Source organism: Mauremys mutica, chromosome 5, assembly GCF_020497125.1.
Source record: "Mauremys mutica isolate MM-2020 ecotype Southern chromosome 5, ASM2049712v1, whole genome shotgun sequence".
NCBI classification, from domain to species: Eukaryota; Metazoa; Chordata; order Testudines; family Geoemydidae; genus Mauremys; species Mauremys mutica.
The window spans coordinates 19516857-19537477 of record NC_059076.1 but is presented as its reverse complement, the minus strand read 5'-3'; the positions used below and the strand labels follow the sequence as shown (position 1 = coordinate 19537477).

At 42.2% G+C, this 20621-nt stretch overlaps 1 long non-coding RNA gene across 1 annotated transcript in view; it reads right to left on the bottom strand.

Moving 5' to 3' along the window:
* Positions 1–20621, bottom strand: part of LOC123371397 — a 34228-nt gene that overhangs the window by 12481 nt on the left and 1126 nt on the right. Inside the window, exon 2 of the long non-coding RNA XR_006579785.1 lies at positions 1942–2030. This is a non-coding gene — a long non-coding RNA (uncharacterized LOC123371397). The remainder of the gene's footprint in view (positions 1–1941; positions 2031–20621) is intronic.

The following is a 20621-nucleotide window of genomic DNA, read 5'->3' as shown; positions in this document are numbered from 1 at the left end:
TAATAGCCACTGCTATACTAGTTGAATTGCTGGAAGATCTGTGTTGTACCTAATTATAGCACAGATTATGCTCAAGATTTTTAAAAATGGAGGTGAAACCCTGGTCATATTGAAATCAATGACAAAACTCCCTTTGATTTCAATGGAGCAAGATTTCATGCTGGGTGTCTAAAGTAGGCTCCTGGCTTCTTATCTAGGCACTTAGATAAGTGATCTGATTTTCAAAAGTTCTGAGCAACCAGCAGCTTCCAATAATTTTTAAGAATTAGGTCACTTATTTAAGTACCTGAATATGGATTTAGCAGGCTAACTTTGGGTGCTCAGATTTGACAATCCGGGGTGAAATTTTGTACCTCTGAGTGCGTATCACAGGACACTGTATTTCCTTCATCCTTCAAAGATGTAGGCTTTTCTGCTTCTCTATTGCAGCAAAGCTGCACAGTATCATTGCCAGTGATGGCAGTGAGGGTTGTGCATGTTAAAAAATGTGCTGATGTCCTACTGCTTCTGAGTGCCTGCCTGATCCCTTTGAGCACCAAAGCATCTACAGCAGAACTTTATCATATAAACCTAGGTTATACCAAGGCTAGCAGGGTAATAAACATTTACTGGTTACCGTTGTTTTACGTGAAAATACTGCGCCTTTTGTCTTAATTTTAAAAGTGGATCAGAACACGTCCTTACTTTTTGTTTGTTTTATTGACTATTTTCAAATCAATTCTTGTTTCTATTTTCATTCAGTCCACCAAGAACATTAAAAATAAAGAATATTTCCAGTAGCTAGGTTAATGGCCCAGATCTTCAGCTAGGGTAAACAGGCAAAGATATTTATAATTATTGACATAAATGGATCTGCACTGATTTACAGTAGCTGAGGATTTGGCCAATTATATGTTAAATACGACTAGTTCTCGAGGCAAATCAGCAATAAAATCTGCTTGGTTTTTGTTTTGTTTTTTAAATCATCTGATCATTAGAATGATATAAAACCTATTGGCTTAAATGCTAAATTTACAGTACGGATCCATCCACTATAGACAAATGCTGATTAGCCAAAGCCATTTTTCCTTATAATTAGATTCATACTTTATATATGAAAAGGGAATGTGGTGTGTTTACAATGCCTTACATGGAGCTAGATCAAATAATGTGACAGTGCTAACTGGTACCTATTAGGACACAGAAGCTTGCTGTCCCAAACTGGCTGCTTTCTCTTGATAGCTATAACACTAGAAAACACAACCCCAACAACTTCTGAGCTACTAACAGAGAACCCTGTTCTTATTGTAACACCACATTATTCAAAATAATGTAATGAAATCCCAGGAAACATCAGATGCAGCAGGTACATGAAGATAATTTTGTTTTTATAACCAATTTCAGGCAGATAAATACTAGAATCCTTTCCAATTTTCCCCCCATGAAACTGAAGTGTCACTGAGATTTACAGCACCCTCAAGTTCTCTTTTCAGAGGAACATTCATTTACATAAACAGATAATCCCAGATAAAAATTTCCATTAGACAAAGATGAAATGGATCAATTTTCTCTGCCAAGACAAATCTTAAATCTTGAACAGATAGGGTCATTATTACACCAGGCCCATTTCAGAAATAATGTATTTAAAAAAAAAAATCAGCCGATAGCAGCCATTTCCAGCTTTCCAATTATCCTTAAGAAAAGCTTATTCTGTGGACAATAAAGCACATTACTGCACAATATGATACAGTCCATAAAGATCACAATGTTTTATGAAAGGTTAAAGAAAGCTCAGCACATTTAGGGGAATGTCATAACCCACAAAGACTTTCAAGACTTAACTGAATCCATGTGCACGCTGTGCAAATATTGTGCTATGGAATGCAGTGTTCCCTTTTTGGTTTCAAAACAGTGCACTAGCAAGCATACACCACTGGCTCTGGCGTGAAATCAGGTACTCACGTGAGATAAAAAGAAAGGGAACGAAGGCACCAGCAGACTTTCTTCCTTCTCCAGGGAAGGCGCGAATTCGCCCATACCTGCTTTATGTGCTGGGGAGAAAGAGAAGGTCTCTCATGAATACCCACCAATCCATGTCAGTCCACTTGCCCTCAGATTGCTACCCCAATAATTTATGCACCCCGCCGCACTAACATACTAGGGGAAATGAGAAATACAGGGAAGCCTCTTCTTGACCGTTTCCCTTTGTGGTACCCTCGTTGGTAGCCCACCAGTTCACATGGCAGGATGGAAAGTGGGCTCCCCAACCCAGGATTGTGCTGCATTGGTCTAGCACAGACTGCATTATACCATGATGTGAAGACAAGCCCAGATTACATAGTTCTGCCTGGACAATTCAGAAGGGCAGACTGGCAGGAGCAGAACTCTAGAGAAATACACTCCTCACTCATCGAAGACACATCATTCTAAAGTACAGCACAAGATTCCCAGAGCTCCTGGGAATAGAGTTTATGATGAGTGACAGCAATAAGAGGAATGAGCTGGAAATCACTGTCTAACAGATGCAGCCATCAAAGCAAAAACAAGCAGCAACCTAGTTGACTCATGTTTTCTTTGAAGAGGAAACATTTCCTTGCCAGCTAACTGCTACTTAGAGACATCACCCTAGGAACAACAGCTTTGAATGGATGGATAATACTGGATTGAGTGAACCATGCCTGTTGTAAGAAGCATTGCTCAGATAGCAGTAGATAACATATTTGATCTGTTTTTATACCAATCAATGCTAGGTCCCAACCCTGCAAAGTGAGTGCTCTCAGCTCCCAATGAATTAGCAAGAACTGAGCATATACACGAGATCAGGGCCCTTAGAGATCAGTATGCATTAGATTTGAGACAGGCGGTCACACAGAAAGAGCTGAGAATCCTTGTCTGAAAACTAGCTTTATTAAACTAAGGAAAACTGAAATGACATGGAAAGAGATAGAAAGCAATGAACTACTGTTGACTTACTCTAAACCTTCTTTTGCTGTTGCACTGCAGATGGTAGCATAAGGCAAGGCAGTTCGGTCTGAGGTGAAACTCACCCCTTTGCAAAGGACAGCACAAGGTCTATGCAACACCAAAGACCGATTTAAGCCAAGAGGGTTTATGTCTTGTGCTGACCAGGGGTGAATTTATTTTGTTCCCGTCTCCCTGGTCCTGCACCCCCACCCGCTTGTTTGCCTCATTTAGACAGTACACTTCTAGGTATAATCACCATCATCCTCATGCTGAAGAGGAAGAGCTGCATTTGAAGGCTCAAAGAAAAACAAAGGGCTAAAACAAGTGGTGAATGAAAGTCTATAAATCCATGATGGGGAACACACATCTTCCCTTTTCCAGATGTCTTGTCCCACCCCTCCTCTTATGGATCTCTGTGCAACTGGAGTTCCACGGAGTACGGGGGAATGGAAGGGAGTGGGGGAAGCTACTCTCCTCCGTGCCATTCCTCTGCAAAGCCTGGGGATTTCGGCATCGGAAACCAGATGGAAAATGGTACAACTCAGACATGTATGAACTCTCTCTGGTGCAGCCACAGGACAGGAGTCATGTCGCCAGGGGGAGGCAGTTAGTGGAGCAGCAACCATTCCTGAAGCATGCCCACAATCATTCTGCCCCCAGATTTGAGGTTGGGGAGGGCTTGGCATCCAAAATATGCCACCCCTCCAATCACAGGGGATGGTTCAAGGAAACCGCACTGACTCTTTCACTCCCATAAGCTCAGCCCCTCTTGTGGGTTCTTCCATGGATCACTCCAATGGGAGCTGCTGAACTGATGCTTGGGTTGGGGGCAGCATGTGGTAGCCCCCATGGTTGCCCCTGCATCTAGGAGCTGGACATGCTGGCTGCTTCTAGGAGCCGTGTAAAGCCAGGGCGCCTGCCTTAGCCCCGCTGTGCTGCCAAACAGACTTTGAGAGGTGCTGACCGGAGCCACCAGGGTCCCTTTTCGACTGGGCGTTCCGGTTGAAAACCAGATGCCTGGCAACCCTAGCCCAGATCCTAGAGGCTATGGTATTCAGGTTCCTAACATCTATTGATTTCAGTGGAAATTAGGCACTTAACCTAATTGGACGACCTGGGCCTAACTGACTTACCCACACACAGTCACACAGGAGCAGGGATTTGAACCCAGGCCTCCCAGACACAACATTAGTGCCCTAACCATTGGACTATTCTTCCCCTTTAAATATAGCCCCTCTAAACTCAGTCTTTGAATCATATCAGCTTACTTTTCTGACCAAAAAGAAATATCAAGAACCATATAGCCAATGCAGCTACAGAAGAGTGAGCTGGATTCTATTCTGCCACATCACTACAAAGTTTCAGCTGAGTTTGGATTGTAGGGTCTTTAACTAGGAATGCAAAAGTCACACAAAAAAGTCCAGCTTGATTTTCAAGTCCCCAGACTGTGTGCGCGGAGCTGGTAGGTACACAACGTATCTTTTGATGTGTAAGCTAAGCACATTTGATCTAAAACTCACTGAGAGATGGAAAATATGGAACTTCATTTTTTTCCCCACCATACAAAGGTACTTCAGTTAACTGTAATTTGAAACTTTTCTGTGTGTAAATAGTTATTATTTCAGTAGCTAGAATATCAGTCATAACATCTAACGATGTGGAGATTGTTGCCTTATAAAATTCACAGCTGGGTAGCTACATGGCTCAAGGCAAAGCCTATTTTAAAACGCAGTGTTTTAGGAAGGGGGATGTTTATTAAAACATTCTCTCTATTAAAAATATATGATGCATCATTGGACATTCCATGTGATGCGATGCCAGCCCTTTTTTTAGGCAGTCCACTTGGGATGATAGCTGTAAGCCTGGCAAGGATGTGTGACAAGTCCACATCCTAATAATTTACTAGTCTATCAAAACAGAAATAAATACATTCCAAAACCAGAAAGTAAATCACCAGTACCCCTCCCACAACGTGCCCATAAACCTCTGTTCATGTGCAGTAGCCACAGTTGGTCTCTCTGCCGCTGTCAAAGGTTGACATTCAAAAAGGTGATAATTGCTTGATCTCCTCATGTCAGAAGTGATATGAAATAATAATGCAGCCATGGCTTTTTCTAGATGTGGTGCAGAGGAAACACAACGATAAATAATTCTTTTACTCATTCCATAGGTATTTTGCATCCACTTACAGGATATGGTGCACAGAGCTCGGGGAATGTAAGAGGTAGAACTGCGCGGCCACACACAAATCAAAATCACAACCCATCCATCTATCCCAGGCCCACCGTGTGGTATCTGTGCATCTCCCTTTGACATCTCTTATTAAACATAAATATATAACAGTAATGCTTTGAACCACTGTGGGACATTTTGTGCCCCTCTTACTCACATTGGTGAGCAATCACACACATGTATAGGCCCACTGGAGTCAGTGGGCTTACCCATATGAATAACTGCTCATCAATGCAGGGGTGTTCAGCATCTGGCCCTGCTGTGGTAACCTGGTTTTAAGCTATAGTGTTTAGGACCATTGCTTTAGAAAACAATGACATCCTTTTTAAATAAGGGATGCACAGTAGAAGTCATCCTTCCTGTTATGGCCCAGCATCTGTAGAAATTGCCTGCTCCCATGTAAAGACGTTGCTGCTGACTACTCAGAGGCCTCTTGTTGAAAGCAGCACCAAATCATAGTCAAGTGGAAGCAACATACATGAAACAATACCACATCATGGGAAAGAACTCGAGATACAGTGCTGCTATTTAAAGATCTGGCCAGGCTGAAGTCCACTTTCCCTCCCCACCCACCCCAACCCCTGCCCTTTCATTTTGGGGAACTAGAAATGTCAAGGAAAATCTCAATTTTATTTTGTCTTTAAATGCAAGTTCCTAGCTCTTTTCATTGTGAAATGATCTCTGAGATTGTGAACTAGTTATTGCAGGAAGCTGAGGTATAGATCACTTTCTGGGATCGTCTGGGGATACTTCACCAAATCAATGTCCTGGCCATTGCTGGGGCCTCAGGCACTGGTGCACCTCATCCCCTGCTATTCTTTGACCATTGCGCACACTAGTTCAGTTTTTCAAGGGCTGTGATACTTTGGTCTAATTCTGGTTGTTGGGTTTGGTGTGGAGGTGGCTGGGTGGTGTTGGTGGCCTGTGATATACAGGAGGTCAGACTAGTTTATTTGGTGATCCCGTCCAATCTTTAACATGATGACTCCTGAAAATTTGTCACTAAAGAACGTTTCTACAGTACACAGGTTATTCACAGTCCCCCTGACAGTGTCCAGGGATGGCCTTTGAGATTCATGGAACTCATGACCACAAGTCCCTCTGGTTTGTAGGAAACCTCAGATCAGCTCACACTTGTGAGCAGCGGTGCCATCTGGGTTGCTGTGTTTGCTCCCACAGTCAACACAAGCTCCCTTCCACAGTGATCAGCCTTGTGTTGAATTGACTCATCTGCTGAACAGCCAGAGTGGCCTGTGAAGACTGAAAGGGGCATATCAACAGTGTGAGGGGCAACGCAGTCTAGTGAACTATGGCTGGGTGTAAGCTGGTGGTCGGGGCTCCCCAGCTGGCGGGAGGGGAGCCACACCGACTCGCTCCTTGTCCCCTCTAACTGGTGGGCGGCAAGAAGTCAGGGTTAGCACCGTCTCAGGAGTCAGGCCCTCTGGGTCAGGGGGGCTGAACAACAATCAGTCTCAGCGCCTTCAGGCCCCCTAGATCAGGGGGGCTGAACAACAATCAGTCTCAGGTTCTCACAGCAATCAGTCTCATGAAGGTTCACAGGTTCAGACCCTCAGGCAGGGGCTGAACACAAGGCCCACAGTCAATTAGTGTAAGCCCAGGCCCTCAGTCAGGGCGGGGCAACAGCAGTTCAATTTAAGCCCCGGCCCTCTGGAGCAGGGGGCTGGGCAACAGCAGTTCAATAGAAGCCCAGGCCCTCTGGAGCAGGGGCTGGGCAACAGCAGTTTACAGGGCTCAGGTCCTGGTGGCAGGAGCTGAGCAATAACAATCGCTCAAATTAGTGCAGGCGTCTCTGTCTGCACTGGGGTGAGGGGGAGACTGCCACCCGTGAGTGGGGTGGCAGGGGGGACACAGGCCCACCCACTCCACTGTGTCCCAGCCCGGGGCCCTATTAGCGGCTAGCACTGCCGCTGGTCAGTGGGGTCCTGACCGCAACACACTGACATGGGCACCTCGGTGCCTATAGCCTGACAAGGGTCGACTATCCCCGGGCTACATTCCATCTCCCCCTCTGTGGGTACCTGCTCCTCAGTCGCCGTGAGTTCGGGCCAGTCCACCGACATGGGGTCTGCAGGACCAGGGCTTGGGGGCAGGTCAGGCAACTCCTGCTGGAAGTCCGGCCAGGCTGGCTCCGGTGGTTCCTCCGGATAACAGTAGGGCGGAAGCGGCGGCGGCGGCGGCTCCTCCTCGGACCGGGCGCGGGGAAGTCCTAGCGGCTGCTCCGGAATCCGATCCCGGGGAAGTTCCGCGGGTTCCTCATCGTACCGGGCGCGGAGTAGTGGGGGCCAGTCCGGATCACCGCCTCGGGTCCTAGAGGGTTCCCAGTCTGGAGCCCCCACCGGCACGTCTGCTCCCGGCGGTGGCTAGCTCCTGACTGAGCTTTGGCGTCCTCCTTCTCTACTTCCTGTCCCGCCCCTTGACTTCCGGGGGGCGGGGACAGGAAGTGGTGGCTCAGCCCAGCTGGGCTTCTGGGAGGGAGCGCCCTCTGCTGGGCAGGAGGGGAGCCACACCGACTCGCTACACAGGGCTAATAGCGAAGGGACTGCTGTGTTCTGATACCAGATCAGACAATGACTTGCTCTGTGGCCTTTGCCATCTCACTAATGGCCAAATGTTCCGAAGTGCTGAGCACCCACAAAACCCACAGAAGTCGGTAGGAGCTGCAGGTGTCAGCACATCTGAAAAATCACACCACCGAGTGCTAAACTCCGTATCTGAATTGTCTTTGCTACCTTGCCTTTTTTTTTTTTAAGGGAAAATATTGTGTTTGAACAGGTGGCTGAGTTTTAAAAAATACCTGGCAACATGGCTTTGGGCAGCTTTTTATAAAAATGACTTTCCAAGTTTGTTAGGTTGGTGTACAATGTAATTAGGTTTGATTTGTTTTTCAGGTGCTGGGGCCAGAGTACGGTGTGGCGTTAAAAGACAACAAAGTTGTTGAGACTTAGGTGGAATGTTGTATTTCCAACTTTAACTTGTGTTTGTATGAATTTAATTCAAATCACACTTACCAGAACGACAGCCCTGGAACCTGAAATCCTCTATTAAGCCACAAAGCAAGTGCAGCGCCAGAAGGAGCAGTGCCCACGCTGTCCCACCAATATCCCTCAACCCTTGAGCTGGAGGGGGCCACCTCTAAGGATGAGAGAGGTAGTTCAGTCTCTAGGCCAGTTCATTCCTTAGTCTTTTCTATTGAGACTGCCACCAATGGTGTCTACTCTGGTGGCAATTTTTGTGATGAAGACACTTCCTTAGTGGGAAATGAACTGAGGCTCCTTTCACTAGGATACTCAACAGCCATCAGATGATGGTTTGTAATCATTGGTGACCACAGCCCTGCTTCAGCACCTCCCATGCTTCAGCTGTGCAGGGAGCCCCTGTCAAACTGAGTCCTGGGACATGCATTGAGTGCTTGCAGTATATGGTTTTGATTATGTTTTAAGCATCTTATATTCTTTTGCACCAAATGGCCACCATCTCCCATTACTTTGCATGGGACTGAAGCCACAAGCTGCCCTAAATCAAGATGGTCACCATTTTGCTGTAGTCTTTGCCTATGAAAATGAGGATGCTCTTAGTCAAGGTGGCCACTATCTGCCATTGCTTTCAATGGTAAGTTAGGAAACTGGACTGGAAACCGTGAGGAGGCAGGGAAATGTTAAAAGCAGGCAAGAGAAACTGAGAGCACATTGGACTAGAGGGAGCAGAAGGCCAGATATATTCTCATATGGCAATGCAGGCATTGCTGCCTGCTAGCAGTTTATCAGCATTAGCCACCCAAAATGGAATAAGGTGTTGATGGAGCCATGGCTTTGTCCCCCCACACCTCCACAATTTAGAATCATGCTGATCAAGCACATAATGGAGAACACACATACTGAACCTGTTAATATGGTGACAGAGAGGATGCAAATGAGTTTCCCAGAAGTAACTCTACCTGTGTCCACTAGAATATCTCTTGTGGTACCACTACAGCACAGCCCCTCAAGTGAGCCTCTGGCTGCAAAAGCCTGATCTAGCCTATCTACTGAATAATTTCCCGGACTTTTTTCCTCAAAAAAAACCCACTAGGTAATACTTCTGCATTAAGGACCTCAGTGTAACATTCAACAAATAAATCTGACGCCACTGTAATCCCAGTGTACAGCCACATGGCAAAACTTGGATAAAATTAGCCATATTAACACAGGACAAATGTTCCCAAAATGTCATCCTTCCATAATTATTTTAAAATTATTTAAAATTAAAGTGCAATTCTGGGCAGGAAAGCTACCCTATGAAAGGAAGACCATGCTACTGCGCATAGCTGTTCCCTATTTGTCTTCCAAGTTCTATATATTTACTCAGCTTATGTACAAAAACATTTTTTTAAACTACTGTCAGCACGGCAGAGTCAATACAGCAGCAACAAAGCAAGCTGTTCTGCCTCATGCCTCATCAACATTTCTCACTTTCTGTATCAAAACACAGAACATTAGCAAATTCAGCTGCCCTTCAAAATTCCAGCTCTGTTCAGGAGACAGCATCTGTGCCTCCTCAGCTCCTTGTGCAGCTGACCCAGGAAAAGAGTTTGGCTTGCCAGGGATGCCCATATACTCAAATCTAATTGCTCTCTGTGGCTTACGGCTGCAGAGCTGACAGCGAGGAGTTGAATTTCTGCTCTCTTTCCATCATTCCACAATATCGACCCCTCACTCCAGTTACCCACCCAAAATAAATGGCAGCACAGCTCTATGGAGCTTACTCTTAGCTCTAAGCTGCAGTAATTCATTTGTACCACTTGTGTATGAGATCAAAGATGTTAGAAATGGAAAAGACACACCTGAGTTTTTAAAAGCAGCAAAGAATCCTGTGGCACCTTATAGACTAACAGACGTTTTGCATCCAACGAAGTGGGTATTCACCCATGAAAGTTCATGCTCCCAAACGTCTGTTAGTCTATAAGGTGCCACAGGATTCTTTGCTGCTTTTACAGATCCAGACTAACACGGCTACCCCTCTGATACTTGACACCTGAATTTTTGGTAGTATTGCTTCAGGAATGTCAGTAAGAAGGAAGTCAATAAATAATAATAATAGTGATTCCTTCCTCTGGGTTTCCCAGTGCATTCTGTTTGCACTATACCATATATCTTACTTAATCTGCAAATTCTTCAAGGCAGTGCCAGCCTGTATTTTGAGTTTTTAATCACTCAAGCATATTATGGGCACTTAAAGAATAAATTAATGATAAATTAATAAGCAAAACATCTTCTACATATGCCCACCCCCAATAGATCACAAGATTTAGTACACAAGATAAAATGCATTAATTGGTCCAAATGACCAACTTCATTTAAAATGCACAGACACCAAAATGAAAAATTTCTGCACACATACTTCTCTCTATAGTTCCTTTGATCTTGAACTTCTAATACAGTTTAACATAAGCCTCCATCACTACTACCTCACACAAAAATCTTAGAGTAAATCAGAAGTGTTCACAAATTAATAAACAATTCCAGGGTAATTCACAAATAAATAATATATAGTAATTCATCAGCAGCGCAAACACTTTCCCTGTGGCCTAAGCATAAGGGTGACTTAAACATGGGACCATATATAAAGTTAGGTTCTGGATCAGGATTTCCTCAGAGGTCAAGGGTGGGGTTACATTTTGGCTCAACATTTTATAAGGACCAGTCACAAAGTTCAAAACTAGATCCACATCTGGATTTGAATCTTCAGTCTGGAGTTGTTAGATCCAGAGGCATTTGGGTTCCGGCCCATGTCTAGAATCTCTTAGATGAACTGCTAAAGTATGGATGAGCACACCATGCTCTATAATCCTTTGGAATAAGAGGCAATAAATAATTGCAGGATATATTATTAGCTATCATTCAAAATCAATTAGCATTTGTGAGGTTCTCAAATCTAGGAATTCCAGAACTGTAAGATGCAAAAGACTCCATTAAATAGGCACACACTTTAGGTGTGGAAAAGGGTTACTTTTCTCTCTCTGTACTATTAACCTTCCTCCATCACCTGAAAACTGCTAGACATGCTGCATTAAAGTGACACCTGTTTCAGTTCACTATTGCAAACTACTGCAGAGCTTTCCCTCTTGGCTACTGTCTCCAGTATATCATTGCTTGCTCCTGGGGGAGTCATGTCAGTGTATTCCACATCTAAAGACGCACAGCAAATGGAATTAAAGCAACAAGACCTGTTGGATGATCCAGGTCGTTTCCCTTCAAGTGCAGGATGCACTCCTCTGATAAAGGACATATCAGATATTAAACAGGTCAAGCTTGAAGAAGCCAGCGTTAAATGAATACAAATGCCAGTTAATCAGGGCTTAAATCAGAATCTTGCAGGCCAGAGTTAGGGGCCTATGCTGCACATGAAACATAGGGTGGAATTTTCAGGAGCCTAAAGGAGTTAGGCACATGACTCCTCTTGAATGTAATAAAAAAAGGTAATAAATAAGAGTTAGGCACCCAGAGCTAGATTCACAAAAATATTGGGATACCTAAAGATGCAGAGGCACCTAGTAGGATTTTTCAAAAGCAGTGAATGAGGTTAGGTGCCTAACCTGCTTGGGTGCTAAGGAAACCTCACTGGGCACCTATCTGCATCTATAAATACCTTTGAAAATCCTGCCCTCATTTCCCTGAGGCTCCACTGAAAATCCCAGCCTGACTTGTATATAGGAGGGGTGTTTTTTTAACAAAGTTGTTTTACACAGTTATGATGTCTTAGTAGCACAGATCCTCCCCACGGCACTTTGCTATTAAACTTTGGACCTGGTGAATAGAGACTTGGAGGGGGAGGGGGTTGGAAGAATGATCAGGTTTGCACATTAGGGAATGGAAAAATTTGAGCGTACCCAGCACCAAAATTATTCTATCAAACAAAGCCAAGTTCTGAGTTATCCCCCAGGCCCTACAGTTTCATCCTCACTGTAAATAACTAAACTAAAGCCATTAAACTGAAGAAACTAAGTCTTTACAGTCAAAACATTTTATCTAGAAATGCTCCCTATGGTGTTATGATGTCCAGCTGTTGTTTTTATATACAAAAGGTTTTTAAACATGAAAAAACACACTACCAGAATTCAAGACACCACAGAAAACACTTAGGCAAAATAGTTCCGATTCTATTCCCATTTAATTCACAGGGATTTTTGGTAGGAGTGGGAGCAGGCCCACTGTTTGGTTCCAAAATGTGATTCTTTTTATTATTAAGCAGATGTCCTTTTCTCAAAACGTATGTTTAACATGAATAATGCAACTCCTTTATTTTTGCATACAGCACATACCTAGTCCGCCCTTGTCAATAAATTCCAGTCCTTTTAGTGTTGGATTCTGCTATGTGCATATCTGTCAGCTTAGCGTGGATGGAAAAGATGCTGCTAGGTTGGAGGAAAATAGTAAACCGTGCAGAAAAGGTGCCTTTTTCTCATGTGTGTAGTGCTTTTTTACTGACTGTAATCTCTCACACAATAGGAATGAGCCAAAATTCCATCCTTACTCTTGCTATTAGCAGCTGTCCTCTTATCACCATAGAGAATTTATCGCACCACTGACAGATGCTGAGATTCAGAAGCTTGAACTGAAAGCCAAAAACCAAGAGATTCAGTGTGTCAAAGAAAGACATGTCAGAGGAAGCAAGTGACGTCCACCAAGTAAAGGTCTTAAAAGTCCTTCTTAATAGGAGAAGATTGTGTTAAAAATCACACATTAACAGAGACAGGATACGTGGTTTCAAAGTTACCAGAATTTGCAAGTGGTGAGTCAACATATGATGTTCCCAAGGATTCCTATTATTTTTCTACCCTTAAGCCTCTCCCCTCTTGCAAGACTCTGAATCCTAGTTTCATATATAACACTACATCTGGCTAATCAAGAAAGTGGGTATCAGAGGATATAAGCCTGTTTCAGATAACTTTGTTTCAGATAGTCAAAGTTGCACTGCTTGTATTTTTGCACAATCACATACACTTGCACGTCTTCTTTCCACCCACGTTACACACACATATAGAATACATGTGTATCACAAACAAAGTATACACATGTATAACACTTACATTCTATATACAAGCATCTATTCAATACACACATAGATGAGCCCTGTACATAAATGTGCATTAATTCCCTGAAAAGAGTTGCATGCATTTATATACAGGCAAACGGAAGTAGGAATTTTTGACACAATGTGACAAAAAGACAGCTCTTTCCTGTAAGCATTTGGACCCAGAAAACAAAAGATCCCTGATATTTTCAAACAAACTGCCATTTTTATATTCGCAAACAAGGATCAACTACAGCAGGGATCGGCAACCTTTGGCACGTGGCTTGCCAGGGTAAACCCCCTGGCGGGCTGGGCCAGTTTGTTTACCTGCCGCATCTGCAGGTTTCGCAGATCACGGCTCCCACTGACTGGGGTTCACCGTCCCAGGCCAATGGGGGCTGCGGGAAGCGGCGCGGGCCGAGGGATGTGCTTGCCGCTGCTTCTCGGCGAGCCACGTACCAAAGGATGCTGATCCCTTAACTACAGATTCCACTCCTGTGCACTGAAGGGCTCTTGTGTGAACCTTGAAGCAAAGCGGAAGTCTCCACTAATGCTAAGAAGATTCCATCAATGGGTAAAAACAATCCAACAGCCCTTGCCTCGCACACTCATAATTTACTGTATAAAAACCTCACGCTGTAACCATTAAAATTAACAAAAGTTTTGCCATTGAGTTCAAGGAGAAAACGATAAAGCATCAACTCAAGACTATTGAGTATCTAGAATTTATACAGAATCTTTTCTTTTTAAACATGCTGAATCAGATCCTAACATAAGTTATACCAGTGTAAATCTGCAGGGAATGGAGCTACTGAGATCAGATTCGGGATTGGGCTCACTGATATATCTTGTATCATTAATTGCAAACCCATTGAACCAGTTCCCAACAGAACTTGCGAATAAAACTCAACTCTGACAGTTAAAGAAAAATGTTAAGCCTGATTCTACAGTGACAGAGTGACATCTGCAGGAAGATTTTAGAAGGAGCGGTTATACATGCTTCATACTCTTGAGTTTTCTATACAGGTAACAGATATTAAACAATTATCTTGGACTTCAGTTATTATCTCTTGTAATAAGCTTCCTGTTTCACAACTTCTCTGGCCAGAAAATCAGAATGCAGCTATAAACTCATTCCCCCACTGTGCTGTGATAAGATGCAATGTAAAGAAATAAAATGAAAAATATTAAAATGCTTTTAATAATTAGATTAAAAGTCAGGGAAGAATTGTGAAAATTTCAATTATTTTCATTCCACAGATTTCAAAAGGGAATGAATTTTTTTTGTTTATTCAAAAATTTTCCTGAACATTTTAATGAAATGTTTCCTTTCTTCACCGTTTTATCCATTTTTCTACAGAAAATGGGTGCAAAAGACAAGTTATAAAACATACATTGATTAAATTATTTAAATGAACTAGATAGCTCTACTAAGTTCCTCACTGTTCTATAGATCTGTTCCTTAAGACTAAAGAATTATTATAAATGTATGAGTATTATTAGCCAAAATAGCACAAAGCAGATAAAAATTAAAGAAAACAAAATAAAAATTGTTGGGTGATGTTTACAATACAAAAACTGAACATGGGAAATTATAACTGAAGAGACAATAAATCAGTTCTATTAATTTAAGGTCTTATCACAATTTTGTTACAAAGCCAAACTTCCCTAGTTCTATAATAGTCCAGGGAAGTGATTTTGGTATTGAAACGGAGCTATAGTTCCTTAAATCCCTTACCTCAAATCAATCTTATCAGCTAATGGAATTATGGGACTGTCCCTGGGAATTTAACCAAACTATTCTACAGAAGAATTCAAACAAGTTAACTTAATTATCAAGGAATGTCAACTCATTTCAAAGTTATCTTGCCCAGGTGATACTCACAGCAAAGCTTTGTCACTGATGAACACAAGGCAATCACACATTAAACCCAAAACAAAATATGCAGGTAATTATTTTGAAGGTATTCTAATTTCTCTGGAATTTCATCAGTGGCTGTTATGCCACTTTGACCAAAGATTTAAATAGTGGTAAAATCTTTAGCTCACAAGCCAATGCAAAGCTTCTTCCTTTTCTTGTCTAAGAAGATGCTAATTTCTCTTGACCACAAAATCTGCGTGAATTTTAGGCTGCTTTTTTTGAAACACAGAGAGCTTCTTTTGGTAACTTACATAGTTCTAAGTTAAAAGAACAGGAGTACTTGTGGCACCTTAGAGTCTAACAAATTTATTTGAGCATAAAAGCTTTTGAGGGCTACAGCCCACTCCATCAGATGAATGCAGTGGAAAATACAGTAGGAAGATATATATATATATACACAGAGAACATGAAACAATGGGTGTTACCATACACACTCTAAGAGAGTGATCAGTTAAGGTGAGCTATTACCAGCAGGAGAGAAAAAAAACTTTTTGTAATGGTAATCAAAATGGTCCATTTGCAGCAGTTGACAAGAAGGTGTGTGTGGGGGGGGGGGAATAAACACAGGGAAATAGTTTTACTTTGTGTAATGACCCATCCACTCCCAGTCTTTATTCAAGCCTAATTTAATAGTGTCCATTTTGCAAATTAATTCCAATTCAGCAGTCTCTCATTGGAGTCTGTTTTTGAAGTTTTGTTGTTGTAATATTGCGACTTTTAGGTCTGTAATCGAGTGACCAGGGAGACTGAAGTGTTCTCCGACTGGTTTTTGAATGTTATAATTCTTGATGTCTGATTTGTGTCCATTTATTCTTTTACGTAGAGACTGTCCGGTTTGGCCAATGTTCTAAGTTAGTGTAATGAGTTTCTTCAGCCTCAGCACTCTCAACTGAATTACTGCTTCAATGTAGTTTCTAGACAACTAAGACTAAATTTGTTAGTGAAATGCAAGTACACATCACACATTTTAGTCATTCAGGAGTATGTACTTTCTGAGAAGCATTTAGCTTAACATAGCCAAGTTGTCACTTGGATAACAACACATGTATACAAGTCATCTTTCTCTTATCAGTTGGAACTGGCATGAAGGTGGGCTCTCCAGCTCAACTTCACAGTTGCAATGACTGTTTTGAGATAAGAGTTCATTCAGGTGACTAACTAAAGGTGACATGATGGGTGTCTTCTTCTCTTTCCAGATTTTGCAACAGTCTTCCTAACCAGAAATTTAAAAGATTGAGTTAATAGGACGCTTGTCAGCTACATGTCTATTTGTTACCCAGTAGAGGGCACTCTCCCTGACCAAGTGATTACAGTCCCCTTGACCAGATGGTTTGGCTTCAGGGAGCAAGGTGTGGAACACCGCATTTTTAGACATCTTTTGCTTGCCCAGTTCCTCTTCTTGGCAAAGCCAATGTGGAACAAAAAAAAATGGCCCATCCTTCAGATGAAGACTTGAAGTGCCTAACAAGGCTGAGAGTTATGTTCCTTCTCATCAACTTATGATGAAATGAGCCATGTCCTTTATGACTTCTTAATACTTTGTGTCTGGTAAATTACAGTATCTTTGTGCAAAACATCTTGTGCCGTACCAATTTGTGTACAATATGCTGGGCTGACTGTAAATTGAACCCCAAGTGGCTTAGCTCTGGACAGCAACCTACTTCCACAAGTAATTTCATCACCTGGCTACTCCCTGGGTACCAAGTGGGCACAATGGCTAACGAAGAGATCTAATTTCTATCCTAAATGTGAATGGTTAGTACTATAACGCTCTTGGCCCTACAGTCACATCTGCAGGAATCTGCCTGTGTAAATCCACTTTCAGGACTGGAGTCTGTGTGCATCTTCTTCTAAAAATCTTTGAAACTGACCTCGTAATTCCTGTTTCCAAAGGGATATACATGCTGCACAGCATTAAATGTGAGAAAACCAGCAGACTGAATGACCTCGTAATTCCTGTTTCCAAAGGGATATACATGCTGAACAGCATTAAATGTGAGAAAACCAGCAGACTGAACCTAAAATCAAGAACAAAGCATAGGAAACGGACAATTCAGATGCAAATCAAAGCAGGAAATCATGTTTTTTGGAAGATAAAGCACATTTACAGGGTTAAACAAAAGGGCTCTATAACCTTACTATATAGAGTGAGTGAAAGTGGCAAGAGATGAATAATATTGGAATAAAATACAGGAGTATCTATAGGGTGACCACTTTTTTCTCAACTCACATCATCAGGTTACTGGCCTTGACTTTTTCTAAAACATTTGTGCTCCCAGCTGAGCAACAGCTGGTGAAGTAGGGATCTATTAGTGGCCAGCGGGCAGGGAAGCCAAGTGGAAAGGGGAAAGAAGCAGAGAAGAGGAGCAGCAAACACTTAGGCACATGCTTAACTTTAAGTGCCACTAAGATGTAATACAGCTAATTGACTTTACTGGAACTTAAATTAATGCTTAAGTGCCTTGCTTATAAAGATGGGATTATTCAGGTGCTTAAAGTTAAACATATGCTTAAGGTTTTTGTTGAATTGGGGCCCCTATGGCCAAGTCTTATGAGTGTGTTGCTTATTAGGGTCCTAAGACACACTAAAGAAAATATGGATCCAGAACAGTTGGTAGCTAAAAAATCACAACCTGGTGAAACAACTGTTGTTTATGGTGACATGAAGAACTAGAAGCAGGATGAACATGAGGCAGTTTCAGAACATTCACATAAAACATTTAGTGCATGATTGATTACTGGGAACATACGAGAGTTGTTGTGTGGCTGGAGCTGATTAACTAGTGGAACCAAATGATATAACATGGAAGAGTATAACATTTGGGGGTTATAGAGTGCAGCTGGCTATATAATACCTTTGTAATTTATAAGGCTACAGCATCTGGCTCCTTGCTGTCATTAGATTTCAAGTAGCCAGAATTCTGAGTCTTTTATTTCACAGCAAAAATTTCTCTGCCGTGGGAAAATCTTTAAAACTTGCAAAGACATTTTGGTGAAGTATTTTTCACATATTTGCTCAGAAAGATCAAAAGGAGACAAGGAGACGGTAAGAAAACAGCAACGCATGTTATGGGGAAGAATTATCGTCCATTATCTTAATTTTAAAGTTATGTTTATGGGAGCAGATCCTCCGAAGGGTTAAGTCTGCATAGGTCTTTTGAAATCGGTGGAGCTACGCTGATTTACAGCAACTCACAATCTGACCCAGGATCCTTTAGATTTCTATTTATTGCAAGATTTTTGCCTTGGTCATTGTTCATTTAATACAGGGTACACTGGAGCAAAGGAAATACTAACACAGCAAAACATTTTCAATATTCACTGTAATTAACTAATACAGGCAGTGCAAGTATGAAGGGCTTCGTTCTGCAACGTGCTGAGTGACACCTCCTATTAAGTACTTTACATCATCAAGGCTCATTGACTTCAGTGGGAGCTGAAGGCACTCAGCTCACTGCACCAGGCCCATGGTTTGGAAAGACTGGCAGTTTGGTGCCCACGGTAACTTGGTCTGTATTGATGTCTCACTATTCATGTTTGTAAAACTGCTACAGCACTTACATGTTTGAGTGTCTGCAAGAGCGTGGGTAAACCTTTTTCTCTGTTAAATTAAATATTTTCTCAACTAAATAACACCACAGGCTGACGTCTACAGTAAATGTTCTGTATAGACTGAAGGGAATGACTACTGTATTTTTTTAAATAAGCATTTTTTCAATGGCAACTTAAAGAAACTTACCCCATTTTGACCAAAAAAAATGCAACTACTTCTAATTTCATATATCTGAAACGTGAAAATATTCCTATTTTTATGTATTGGAAGAGTCACCCCTGTGCAGAGGATTCACATGAGGACTATGCACTACATAAATCCAATCTTGAGGTCTTCAGTAGTGCACTGGCCTTGTACTGGTCCCTTGCACACAGGTGAATTTCACTCACCAAGAATGGCTCTGGTCTAGCAAATTTCTTTTTGAAACATATTGTGACAATTTTAATTTAAATACCTTATTCATCATAAAAATTCACTATATGCCATTTATCAGAGGGATAGCCGTGTTAGTCTGGTTCTGTAGAAGCAGCAAAGAATCCTGTGGCACCTTATAGACTAACAGACGTTTTGCATTCTTGCATCTGAAGAAGTGGGTACTATATGCCATTGTTATTCTTGCATAAAGTGTTTAAAGCATGTATTACTGATCAATAGAGTATATTGTTACTAATAAAAATAGAGACAGGGTGAACAGAAAGAGGCTGATCCCTCAAATAGGTTGACTTCAGTGGAACTACTGATGTAAGTGAAGTTACCCACATTTGAAGGACTGAGGCCTATATCTGAATATTGGCGTTACCATCTCTCCACAGCGTTACCAATAGGTCTCTCCCTCTAGATGCACACTCCTTTCCTTCTGCCTGCAAACCTCTGCCTTCATTGGCTTCTTCCTCCTCCACTACATGCACAACAAACATTCTTTGCTCACTGTCTTGTATCACAACCATCACTTCACCATCTTTCCATGGCCACCCCATGACACCAATTCCTGCTGGAGGAATCTTACTGAAGAAGTGAAATGGACAGCAGAGCTTTGACTGTAATTCCCCACCTGATGCACATTTTGTGGCTGCCAAACCTGCTAAGCTTTCCCTAAAGGAGCATGAATATACATTTGCCTGGGGCTTCTTCCCACTGAACTAAGGTAGTCAACGGAAATGTGCGAGCTGAATGCAACTGCACAGAGAATGGTGCCGAGGGGTGAAAGGAGGCAAAGGAAGAGGCGACAAGTCACTGTGAGGGCTGGAACACTATCCCCTATTAGAGCCCAATCCTAGTCAACTGAAATCAATGGCAAAACTCCCATTCATAACAATGGGAGTAGGAAAGGGTCCTAAATGCCTAAGAACCTATAAACACTAATCATGCAAGAGAAATCAATGTTGGATTATGTGCTGCTAGTGATATTTTACCAAATGAATACAGAATACATTCTTTGGCAGAGTATTAACTAAGTCATAACAAGTGACACAACATGCCTGGTAAGAGAAAGTATTGCTGTAGTTTTAATGGAGGAGTCAGGTAATCTTGGTTTGTTTTTTAAATAAATATTTGTTTTTAAATGTGCTAGAGAATCAGCTATATCCGAGTGGTATCTGCAAGAACAGAAACAGCCATGCGGTCGGCCTCCACAGAGGTGGGGTGATTTCCTAACAAGGAGATATGAACAAGCATGGCAAAGGATGGCCAGAGCGAGAGAAGATTGGAAGACATGTTGTGATTGGCTCAGTTTCAGCTGATGAAGGACTGAGTCTATGCAGAGAATCAAATCTATAACACTGTTTGAACTTTACACAAGGAGTTTGTAAACCCATGAAACTAAAATTAACCACTCTAATACACCACAAAAGATGACTGTCAACACTAGACAGAACAAAGCTGCCAAACCATCAGATAATAGTA